Source organism: Neophocaena asiaeorientalis, unplaced genomic scaffold (assembly GCF_003031525.2).
Source record: "Neophocaena asiaeorientalis asiaeorientalis breed wild unplaced genomic scaffold, Neophocaena_asiaeorientalis_V1.1 scaffold946, whole genome shotgun sequence".
Classification (NCBI taxonomy): Eukaryota; Metazoa; Chordata; class Mammalia; order Artiodactyla; family Phocoenidae; genus Neophocaena; species Neophocaena asiaeorientalis.
This window is the reverse complement of record NW_020175049.1, coordinates 2,090,191-2,102,655: the sequence shown is the minus strand read 5'-3', so window position 1 is coordinate 2,102,655 and position 12,465 is coordinate 2,090,191. Positions and strand designations below refer to the sequence as shown.

The 12,465-nt window shown below is 46.7% G+C and overlaps 1 protein-coding gene across 2 annotated transcripts in view; it reads right to left on the bottom strand.

Annotated features, from left to right (window-relative positions):
* The window catches only part of SYTL2 (synaptotagmin like 2), a 101,916-nt gene extending 91,555 nt beyond the window's left edge, over positions 1-10,361 (bottom strand). For both annotated transcript variants that reach the window (XM_024763610.1, XM_024763612.1), the window contains exon 1: positions 10,230-10,361. The gene's annotated coding sequence lies outside the window, so the exon portion shown is untranslated. The remainder of the gene's footprint in view (positions 1-10,229) is intronic.
* Positions 10,362-12,465: the final 2,104 nt, after the last annotated feature.

Sequence of the window (12,465 nt, the reverse complement as noted above, 5' to 3'; positions counted from 1 at the left end):
CCAGTTAGAGAAGGGAGAGGAAACTTCCTGCTGTGATGAACCAGGAAGGTTTTGGTAAGAATTACCACAGAGCTGCAGTTTTAAGAACACGTAAGATTTTGAGAGTAAGTGGCAGGGCAGGGAAGAGCTCAAGAAGGGGAATAAAAGTATCGTTCCAGGGCTTCCCTGGTGGCGCAGTGGTTGAGAATCTGCCTGCTAATACAGGGGACACGGGTTCGAGCCCTGGTCTGGGAGGATCCCACATGCCGTGGAGCAACTAGGCCTGCGGGCCACAACTACTGAGCCTGCGCGTCTGGAGCCTGTGCTCCGCAACAAGAGAGGCCGCGACAGTGAGAGGCCCGCGCACCGCGATGAAGAGCGGCCCCCGCTTGCCACAACTAGAGAAAGCCCTCGCACAGAAACGAAGACCCAACACAGCAAAAATAAATAAATAAATAAGTAAACTCCTACCCCCAACATCTTAAAAAAAAAAAAAAAAAGTATCGTTCCAGGCACAGACAGGAAGCTATGTAAACAATGCACAGAGGCTGCTATAGGGAAAGGGGAATACGGTTTGAATGGAAGACTGAGTTCATAGAAGGGGATAGTGGAAGATATGAACCTAAAACACAGGTCTCAAATGTCAAACTAAGGAGATTGTGTTTTATGCAGTGGGTAATGGGGGAGTCTGTGAGTTTTTTTACTTTTCTAAACACGTTACTTTAGCATGAATGAGAGGAGTCACTATAATCAAAAGGACCAGGGCTTTTGCCATAGATGTCACAAAAGGCGCAGAGAGCTAGAAGGTGCAAAGAGGTGAAATATAAATGTCATCTGGGAACAACATTGAGAAGGAAGCAGTAACAATGCTCCTCAGGAGATGCAGGAATCAAACAAGACTCAAAGTTCTTACTTAAGTCAATTGCAGGATTAGTGCATTCAACCAGAAGTACCTGGAAGGGCAGCCAGGTTAAAGGTGAAAACTAACAGCAGGGCAGAAAATTCAGTGGCTGTGTCTAGAACTCCAATGGAGATGAGGAACCAGTGCTCAGGAAGGAGGTGGCGACTTGAATGGCAAATGTGGAGGAAGTCAGCTTAGAGGCTCAGCTGTAGCAGAGGAGAAGCCAAACACTACACACGGCAAGTCAAGAGCTATGCACTTCTTCTGCCTCAAGCAAACATAACTAGGCTCTTAAGCTTGACAGAGAGATAGCACTATAAACATAAGCATGCACACACACGTGCACACACACACACACACACACACACACTACTGAGAAGTGCTCTGTGGCCAGAGTGCCTCGGTTCAGATCCCGACTCCACCATGTATTAGCTTTCTGATCTGAGACAAGTTACTTAACTTCTATGCCTCTGATTTCCCATCTATAAAATGGGCTCAATAATAGTACCTTATCTCATAAAGTTGTGGTGAGGATTCAATGAGTTAATTCATGTGAAGAGCTTAATGCAAAGTCTGTCTGGCACATAGTGAGTGTTCAGTAATTGTTGGCCACTATTATTATCTTAAGTCTCACTATAATGTCATGAGATAAAGCCTGGCAATCATTATCATCTCCATATTACTAATAAGGAAACTGAGGCTCAGAGAGGAAATACTTGCTCAATTTTCACACAGTGCAGAATACAAGTTAGGGGTTTATAAAGTCCAGTCTCCTTAATGAGATTTACAAAGCTCTCCATGTTCAGCCCACCCGCTACCTCCCTGGCCTCAGTTCCTGCCAACCTTGCCTTGAATGTGAAACTGTGCCCGCCACACTATTTCTTGCCCCTCTTAACTTTCTGATCCCTATTCATCCCTCAAGTCTCCTCTCAAGTGTCACCTCTTCCAGGAAGCCCTTGGCACTTGCTTCCTCTTCCCTCTCACCACCCCACCTCCTTCTATGCTCACATCTGACTATTAACATCACACCATGTGTAACTATAGACATCTGCTTTCCCCACTGGACTCCGAGCCTAAAACAATTTCTGGCACACAGAAAACACTGAGTATTTATTGAATGAACTAACTCTTGTCTCTAAGTCTGATATTCTTCCCCCTAGAGCATGCTGCCCCTTTATCAACAAACGTTCGCTGTTTAATAATAGTTTAAAAAGAGTAGCGACAAAATTTCACCAAAGATCAACCAGTCATACTATACTCAAATATCAGACTAAACTTAAACACGTGGTCATTGTACCTATAGGGAGTGAAGCACACAAACACACCCTTCAAAGAGCTGACCATTCCCACCCACAGCTCATCTGTCTTGGTGCCTGTGGTCTCAAAGGAGAGAGAGCAAACCCGAATCTATCAAAGGATTCCTCTTCCGCTTGATTAACCCACTGAGAAGGACCTGGGGCTTGGCGCGTGAGGAAGACAGGTTCAAAGGTCTCACGTCCAAAAGCCCAAGGTGAGGTGCCTCCATGAAGTTAAAGGGTACATCTTGCAACCTGTGTTCCACCTGTCAGCCTAAGACTAGCTTTCAGTTCCCGATGACTCAGAGTGATCTTGGGGAAAGGTTATCAGAGAAAGGAAAAAGGGAACACGTCCACTGCATCCGCAGTTCCTCACACACCAAGCAAACACCTGTGCTCCACTCCACGAACATCTGTTCCCGGAAGCTTCTGACAGGTGGAGCCACATCTCCTCCACACCCTTGGCTCGGGCCACCACCCAGTTCATGTGGGAAGCGGGTGATCCTCTCCACATTTAGGCAACTCTAGCAACGGAGGCTGATCACCCCAGGGGCTCTTCCCTGAGGAACTCCGGGTATATGTCAGGTTTTCCCGTTGGTCTGGATAAAGCCGACAACACTCAGGAAAACAGAAACACAGGCCCAGAAACATACAAACACACACTTGTGTGTACTTGTGTCTGACGCTGACGGCTTGCGGAAAAGGGCCACTCAGTTTCTTGCGATTTGCCCACAGATGAGAGTTTTGTGGCCCACGCCTCCCTGCTCCTCCCCCGCCAGGAAACTCAGAGACTGCTAACCGCAGCAGTGCCTGCTGAGCATGAGAAATTCTGCAAAGCATGAACCAAATTCAGCACGTACTGGGTTTCAACAATTCCCAGAACTTCAATTCTGGAAATACGGCCCTTACACATTCTTACCGGGTCCAAGCCTCAATCGTTTTTGCCAGAAGGACACCTGGGTCCTTATTAAAAGTGGTAAATATGCTTAACTCCAAGGCAGGCATAGTTATCATCTTGGAATTAATCCCCAATGTGGTCCAGTCCATAAATTAGTATATGGAGCCACCATTTTCCAACACATGTGTACCTTCCTCCAGAAGTCTTGAATTAAACAGTAGCACCGGGAACTTCCCTGGTGGCGCAGTGGTTGAGAGTCTGCCTGCCGATGCAGGGGACACGGGTTCGAGCCCTGGTCCGGGAGGATCCCACATGCCGTGGAGTGACTAAGCCCGTGCGCCACAACTACTGAGCCTGCGCACCTAGAGCCCATGCTCTGCAACGGGAGAGGCCACCGCGACGAGAAGCCCGCGTGCTGCAACGAAGACCCAACGCAGTCAATAAATTAAAAAAAAAAAATTAAAAAAAAAAAACAGTAGCACCATCTCTGCTCCTACAGGTACCTTTTACCAAAAGCTTTAAAATATCTTATCTGTTCCCACAAGTCCAAACAAGCGTGCCTTTGATCAACCTCAAATCCACCTTCCATACTTTGGACAGTGTTACTGTCCTCAAGTCTAGTTATTTCACACACGATATTGAGACACTTCCATTAGTTCCTTGCTGCCTTCAAGATAAGGGACAAGTTTTTAGCCTGGTTTCACCTTTGGGCATCAGCCCCCCACGTTAAATATATGACCATTAAATATACGCCCTCATTTAATCCTCTGAACAAACTGTGAGGCAGGTCTGATCTTTCCCATTTTACAGACACATTGAGGAAGTGATATGCTATGGTGATAGTTGCAGACGTGGGGGACAACCAAGGTCTCAGGATGCACCCTTCAACATGTCCCAAGATGGCAGACCTAAAACAACCCTAGAATCCATTCTATAAAGAATTAAAGCATTAAACTGAAAACCCAGACCCTTTATTTCTTTTTTTTCAAATTCTTTTTCAAATTCTTTTCCCATTTAGGTTATTACAGAATATTGAGCAGAGTTCCCTGTGCTCTACAGTAGGTCCTTGTTGGTTAGCCATTTTAAATATAGCAGTGTGTGCATGTTGGGCTTCCCTGGTGGCGCAGTGGTTGAGAGTCCACCTGCCGATGCAGGGAACACGGGTTCGTGCCCCGGTCCGGGAAGATCCCATGTGCCATGGAGCGGCTGGGCCCGTGAGCCATGGCTGCTGAGCCTGGCCGTCCGGAGCCTGCCCGTCCGGAGCCTGTGCTCCGCAACGGGAGAGGCCACAACAGTGAAAGGCCCATGTAATGCAAAAAAATAAATAAAATAAAATAAAATGTAAAAATATATATGTGTATATATATATATACACACAGTAGTGTGTGCATGTCAGTCCCAAACTCCCAGTCTATCTGTCCCCCTCACCATTCGCCCCTGGTAACCATAAGTTCATTTTCTAAGTCTGTGAGCCAGACCCTTTATTTCTAAAACTCAAATGATTAGTCTAAAACCAGCAGTGGTGAAGATTCTGACCTAAAGAATCTAACATGCCAGAGTTCAGTCTTCCTCCTAGCGCAGATGGCTGGCAGAGGGGGCAGAGTGGTTGAGGCATGGATCTGACAGGGCGCCTTGGCTTGGCCTGGGATCCAGCCCATGCCCTCAGCCTCAGAGCCCTGTGTTTTAATCAACTGACTCAGCCAGTGGCAGGAGAGACCAGGCGCCTGTGGCCGTGAGTAATGGCAGCACAAAACACATCTGTCTAATCAGAAGCTGATGGTGTCAGTTACACCAGGAGTTACAGTAAAACAATGCTCTACAAGGGAAAAAAGAAGGTCTATTCACTCAGAAGTTAAGCAATGCCTTTCTTTCTCCCTCTAACTCACAATGCAAATTTGTGGAATTGTTTACTAGGTCTTATACCCCCCTCTCAAATATTTCTTGATGCATTTATAGAAAGAAGACTTATCTATAAATAGCAAACCAAATCTGTTCTACTAGTTGCTGCAAAATATCTAGAAAGTATGACATTAGGAAATGCTTTTATTTTGGCTTTCTTTAATCTCTATCATCATTTTGAGGGATAATGCATAGCAACATGTTTTTGTAAGTGGTTAAGTACTTCACATATGTAAAGTCACTGCAACCACCTGAGGATCATTACACCACATTTCAGCATAGACTTCATTTCAGAAGAGTGATTCATTCATTCTTCCATTTGTTCATTTATTAATTCATTGAAAATACTAAGTTCCCATTGAGTGCCAGGCAATTGGATGCAGAATTAAACCAGAGATTCCAAGCCCTTAGAGCCTCAATCTTTTCCCAAATTGGGCTTTTCATCTCCAAGGTGTTCCAGCCACACCTGGCGCTCTCTCCTCTCTCTGGTCTCCTCTCTCTCTCCCTCGTCCTAGCCTATGGTTCTAAACCACTCTAGAGTGTGCTCTCTCACGTTCTGCAAGGGTCCCAGCACAGGACCAATACCCAGTGGGCACTAAAGTACTGTAGTTAGTGATTTCAGAAGTGAGTACTTTGTGACACACACAGCCTTATTAACATAAATAACCTGCTTTCATTATGCTTCCGTCAACCTACCTTCCCAAAAGTTGCCTCAAAGCAGTTCTCCCTCCTACAATCTGAGGATGTTCTAGATTAACAGTAACAAACAGATGAACAGAAACAACTCTCCTCTCAATGATCTATGGATCATGTGTTCTGCATGAGGGCAGTCATGAGGGCAGTCAGCTGGGGAGACCCTTAGAAAATGATGAGGGCACACTGAAAGCAACAGGAAGTGGGAACATTTTCTGACACCTGATTCATTTAGATGCTCTACCAAACTTTTATGTGGGCAAATGTGAATGAAAAATAACCCAGAATCATAGATTTTTAAGACTGGAAAGAACTTCATCTGGTCCAACTCCCTCTATAGATTAAAAAAAAAAAACAAAACAAGGCTCCGGGAGAGGACATGACTAAACCCAGAGCTCACAGCCTATCTGTGAGATAGGAGTAGAAGCCAAGCCACCTGCCTCCCAATACAGGGCCCATTCCTCTCCGCAGAGCTGCTCCGAGCTGGGTGAGTGCCGCCAGGGGTACATCATCACCTTTCCAGCTGCTCTCACTGCTTCCTCCCAGCATGCTTCTGCCTTGATTTAGGCAGCTAGAGACAGCCCTCAGGAGCTCTGGGACTCCCTGTGCAAAGGAACAGCTCCCTTGAATGGCAAGCCTTTTTATTCTGTGAAATGGGACTATTTTCTGTCCTTTTCTTCGCTTCAGGATTGTGATGAAGATCAGTGAGACGCCAGCCACGTAGGAATCCTATATTCTTTGAAGAAAACAGAGTAGGGATCCAACGAGCATCTGCTAACGTTAGGCCCAGGAGTTAGATTTCAGCATTTTTATAAAGACCGACAATGTTTCTGTTTTATTCTACCTTTAATTTTTTTTTTAATTGCATACACACTGACATGCGATTCAAGTAACAAACAATAACACCTGCCACTTGGTCCTCCTAGTGACTTCGGTGGAGAAAAATCAAGTAGGTGTCATTATTTGCAATTTACGGAAGGGAAAACTGGTTCACAGAAGCTACCCAAAGTCACACAGGTACTAAGATGCAATGTTGGAGCAAGGACCTTATCTAAGGCCCTCTCTTCCTCACTGTGCTATTTAGCTTTAGAACTTTCTGCTCACGTTTTGCACATCAACAACACTGAAGAGCTACCTTTTTGTTACATCTGAGACATTTAAGATACTTGAGTCACTTTAACAAGGAGCACAACTTGACCCCGTAACTTCAGTAGCAGCCCCACTGCGGGCACTTCTTTCTGCTGGAAACTAAATGACACAGGGGAACTATAGGGCGTGAACTCTGGGGTTCACAAACAGGATTAACCTTTATGATGTCTTTAATTATTCATGATTTACTCTCAACATTCTTTCAAAAGCAACCTGAGATGGCTCTTAGCCCTGACAATAATACAATCAAAAGTAAGGGTTATATTCATTTGTTCTTTTTCTTTTTAATGTACAGATACAGAGACAAGATTTGGAAGGCTGTATCCCAAGTTTTGCATTAGTTGTTTCTGAGTACAGATGTATTATTATTAATGCTAATCTGTATTTTATCTTTTTCTACAACAAATAGGTATAGTTTTGGTAATAAGAAAACGAACAATAATGATATCACTTACACGTGGAATCTTTCAAAAGCTAAAATAGAAACAGAGAGTAAAACGATGATTGCCAAAGGCTGGGGAGTGGGGGAAATAGGGAGATCTTGGTCAAAGCATACAGATTTCCAGTTATAAGATGAATAAATTCTTAGGATCTAATATACAGCATGGTGACTATAGTATGTATTACATACTTGAAAGTTGCTAAGAGACTAAATCTTAAACGTCCTCACTACAAGAAAAATAGTAGTGATATATACACGTATGAAATCATCACGTGTACACCCTAGACTTATGCAATGTCATTTATATCTTAAGTCTGGGGGGAGGGAAAACAATGATTGTTTTTATTTTTTAAATATGTTCTTCACTCTGAAAAATGGGAAAAGAGGTTATCACCACAGGAGGCTGGGAAGCTCTATCACTATGAACCAAGTGACTAGAAAATGCAAACAATACTTAAAGCTCCCAGACCAGAACCTTTGCCCTGTTTCTCCATTTGGGTACTCTCAGCCCCGCAAAAATATAAAGCAATATGCCAGGACACCAATTTTACACAAATATTTTGGGGAAGAAAACGATATATAAATATTTATCAGAAAAACTAAATTTGACAGACATATGGAATCAAATGAAAAAACCTGCATAAATCCTTAAAACAATTTCCATGCTCGCTGGGGCCAATCTGAACTATAACCCAACCCCCAGGAGCACTTGTCAGGCTTCTTTTGCTATTAGAGACTCTTCCAATGGAGAAGTTTGGGAAGCCCTAAGGCAAATAGTACCATCTTATTTCCCCCGCTTTTTGAGAGAGCAGAAACCTGATTAAAACTAAGTCACTTTTCCTTTTAACTTTTTTCAAAAGTCAAATTTGTCTTCATCTACTATCTTTAAAAACTCCTTTATGAAACAGGTGGCAGCCAACACATTATCGGGGAAATCTGTTAAGCCCACAGGGGCACAGTTCACCCTACCTTCCTTGCCCGAGGGGGAGAACTCTCTGGCCTGGCATCCTGGGTTCTGAGGATGGTGAGGGCCCGGGCTGCCCCAGGGGCCGCCTCACATTTCTTCAGGACAGCAGACCACTCTGCACAAGGTGCTAATTCATTCATTCCACAAATGTTTATTGAGCGAAGCCTGAGAAAGGCCTCTTAGGGGACAGTGGGATCATTCACAAGCCAACGGTCAGGTCTAACGGATCAGCTGTGGACAATCAATCTTTCATGAGACCTCAAACCACCTCTAGGATAAAGCAAAGAGGGCCCTCACCCAACCCACTCACCAGCAGCTGGGTGGGATCAGGCAGGCGTTCTGGAACGGGACTGCTGCTTGAGAGAGGCTAAGGCATCACTGATGCCCACCGGAATGACTGAAACGCCTGCACCATAAATGACATAACACCTCTAGAGTGCTTTGAATGGAGTCTGTCACCTCGTGAGAACTCAATAACAATCATTTTTGCTGTCACTATTCCAACTTGCCCTTACTCAAGGAGCACCAAAAAAGGGAAAAGAACACAGGTTTTAGAGTCAGAGAGATTGGATTTGAATCCCAGCTCTGCCACTTACTAGCTATGTGACTAAGGGAAGCCATCTTTCTGAGCCTCAGTTTCTCATTTGTAAAATGGGGTAAATATCAGGATACCAGCCCTCACGTGGCTTTGTGAGAACTAAGGACGTGTTACATGCAAAGAAGAGTGTCTGGCCCATAAGTGCCCCCCAAAAAAGTCAATATTGCCACTGCCCTGCCCCCCTCCTCCGCTGCTCTTGATGGACCCTGGAGTCTACTTTCACCTGGATCCCACACTAAAGGCTGAGGGAAAGAGAAGGGAGAGAATTGCTGGAGACCTTCCATAGAACCCACCAAAGTCCTCTGCTCCTTTCAAGCACCCTCCTCCGACAGTTGGCTGCCTAGCTGAGAATGGCTGCCAAGAAGGGGACGGGAAGCTGAACAGCAGTTGGAATCCATCCCACCTTCCAGTGTTGTCTTTCTGTCTGTCTGTCTGTCTGTCTGTCTGAAACCCCATGGGGCTTCCTCTGCACATCCTTGCATGGTAGAGACTGACAGTATGATTCATAGTCTGTTCTTATCTAGGCTTCCATCTCAACCCAGAACCCAAAGCCCTGGAGGCTGCTGGTCACAAACCAGCACTCCACGAAAATGAGGACTTTTCATTCAGGCAGGAAGTGGAGCCCCTCAAAGTCAAAGGGGATTTATAAAGGGAGGAGGGAGGAAAAGGAAGAGGGAGGAGGATGGCTGCAGAGAGAGAGGCCCACTTCCTACATACTGGGAGAGCCCTATGTCCTAGCTGCTGAAGCAGTTGGTTTTCTACTTTGAAAGATAATAAATCTCATTCCTGTAATTTATAACTCACCACGGGACAAGGTCTGGGTGTAGGAGGAGAACTCCAAAACAAATCTGCTTATTTTCCAGGTAGAAATCATCGGCACCCAACTCCCCCTTCCCAACCCCCCGCCTGCAGATAGGTCCTAACGCCCTACCTTACTCCACCTGAGCAATCTAGGGACGGTTACTCTGTAGTCAGGGCCACCCAGCAGCCAGTCCCAAGTCCAGGCTCAGTCCTCGAAAGCCCCAGGAAACGCGACAGCCCACGGAACCGCCGCCTACCCAAGCACCTCGGCTTCCTGGAGACCGCCCCCTGGGCAGCGGAGCCGGCTCTTTCGTGAGTGCGAAATTGAGAAAGGGCGCTTGCCGGGTGTCAAAACGAAGTTCACGTTTTAGAACTCAGAAGACCAGAAAAGCATCATTCAACACCAACTCCCTCATTTAACGGAGGAGGAAACACAGACCCAGAGAGGGAAAGAAAGTTGCCCGAGGTAACACAGCGAGTGGGCAGACTAGTCGAGGCTAGAGCCGGGCGCGCTGACAGCATTTCGCCGCCTCCCTCGTCCTCTTGGCCGCAGACCCCGGCCGGTTGGAGCAAACCCCGCAACCCCGAGCGCGGTGCGGCGCGTTACCTTCCTCCGGACTGGGCGCTGCGAGCCTCCACTCCCCCGGCGGGGTGCTGGCGGCTCTCCCCGGCTCGCTCGCCCTGCGGTCCAGGTGCCGCCGCCGCTGTCAGCGACTGGAGGCGCGTGCGGGCTCCCCGTTGAGCGTCCGGCCCTCCCCCGCGCCCCGCCCCGCCCCGCCCCGGCCTCAGCTCCCTTGGACTCCAGCCCTCTCTCGGGTCCTTCTCCCACTCCTCCCCGCCCCCCTCCTGTTTCTTCTCTTCCCCTTAGCTCCCCATCTTGGTTTCCTTCTCAACAACTTTTACCCCGAAACAACTTTTTCACTGTGCAGATAAAGAATGCAATACATTTTTTGACCACTCTGCTTTAGGGGTCCTTGGAGCCCGAGAGCGTGGAGTGCCGGGACCTCTTCCACTCAGAGAGCGGGGTCAGCCCCGGCGCAGTGGAAAGGGGCACGCAGTGGTACGGAACAAGGTGCTTTCAGCACCCCGGACGTCAGTTTCCTCACGAGAAAAATAAACAAAAATATCTCACAGGTTGTTGAGAGGATTAAACGAGCTGATGATTTTAAAATATCTAATACAATAATACCTGGATAAACGGTGAGGGTGATGTGTACGGCCTGAACCACCCAATGGGTGCGGAGTGAGGACTGGTAAACTGCTGGAAGGTGCTGGCTGGTGGAAAGGCAGGCACGCATATAAATAAAATATTGTACCAGGGCCAGCTGAAAAAAAAGTTACCGATGGTGGAGCCAGACCCGGCAGATTTCCGAAACTGGTGAACTTTAAGGCCTTCTGCTTCCTCATCATCTCCCCAGTTACTGTTGAACATCCAGTTGAGTGTAGCCCAGGTCTGCCTTGGGTCCTTCCAAAGATCTTTCTTCTCCCGAACTTACAAGTGCTGATCCCCAAGTGTCTTCGTTTAGCACTGGGTGCAGGACTGCTAATCGACCTAGGAATCCTTGCATCGGGTTAATGTGCGTATTTTGGCTTTCACCCTAGCTTTGAGAGCCTAGTGTGTCCCCCGTGCTGAGTGAGCACTCCGGATGCAAAAGAGATTTAAGCCTTTGAAGAGACAAATTTGTAAACGATTTCAGTTTAGGGTAATAACTGCCATAATAGGTGTACAAAGTGTTACAGAGTCGCATACACTGGGGAGAGGAGAGCAGTAAAAGCTTGAATACAAGTGCGACCAAGATAAGTCTTGAAGGAGCGCTATAACTTAGGTAAGGTGGACGCAAAGAGGACACGAAGATGCCTGTCATATGCCTGGCTATTGCACAGAGTGAGTGACAGGGGGACAGAGATGAAGCTAAGAAGGAAGACAGACAGATGCAGGAGGAGTAGCTGTGCCTGTCTTGCTGAGGGAAGCAGGCTGTCATCATGCTCTTGGGGATGACTGCTGATGAATGATTTTAAGCAAAGGAGTGGCATGACTTCATTTGCTTTTGGTACCTCAGTTTCAGTGTTGATTGCACCTGCCTTGTTTATCTCCTTCCTGCTCCTCTCCAGCCTGGAGGGCAGGCACTGGGTCTTGCCCTTCCCGCTCCCCCGCCATCGTTGCCTTGCATCACCTGGTACAGGGCTTTGAGGGAAACCGATGCTCGCTACTCCCAGTGTCACTCCTCTCCAGCAAACAAACAGCAACTCCCAACTGCAAAGGAGGATCTAAGGCTTCTCACTTCAAGTTCTGGGGCAGGCAAGTGGGGGAGAAATTCTGAAGTAGGGTCTTGTCAGGGACCCTCAACTCATCCGAAGTGGCCATATCGCTCAGAGCTTAAAAGCTAGAGCTCTGACATCAAACGGCCAAGGTTCAAATACTGTCCCCACCGCTTTCTAAGAGGACCTGAGCTCAGTTGCTTAACCTCTCTGTGCCTCAGTTTGTTCATCTGTTAAAGAGATAATAATCATGCCCCTCTCTAAGGCTACTGTGAAGGTTAAAATGAGAAAGTGCCTGTGTTTAGCAGAGTGTCTTGCACATAGAGAGTGCTGAATAAATCTTAGTTAACATGATCCTAGCAAGTCAGGAGCGGCTTGTTCCTCTTAACCTCCAGATTGCCACCCTTCAAAATGGTTTGCATACAAGTGACACTTAAGTTTCACAGAATTCTCTGTTGATATTGAAGAGAAAGACAAGTGGGTAGGGATAATACAGTGCAGTGGTTATAGGTGCGTGTCCTGATTCCACTCCATCACTAAACTAGCCAGGTGACTTTGGAAAAGTTACATAACCTCTTTAAGCC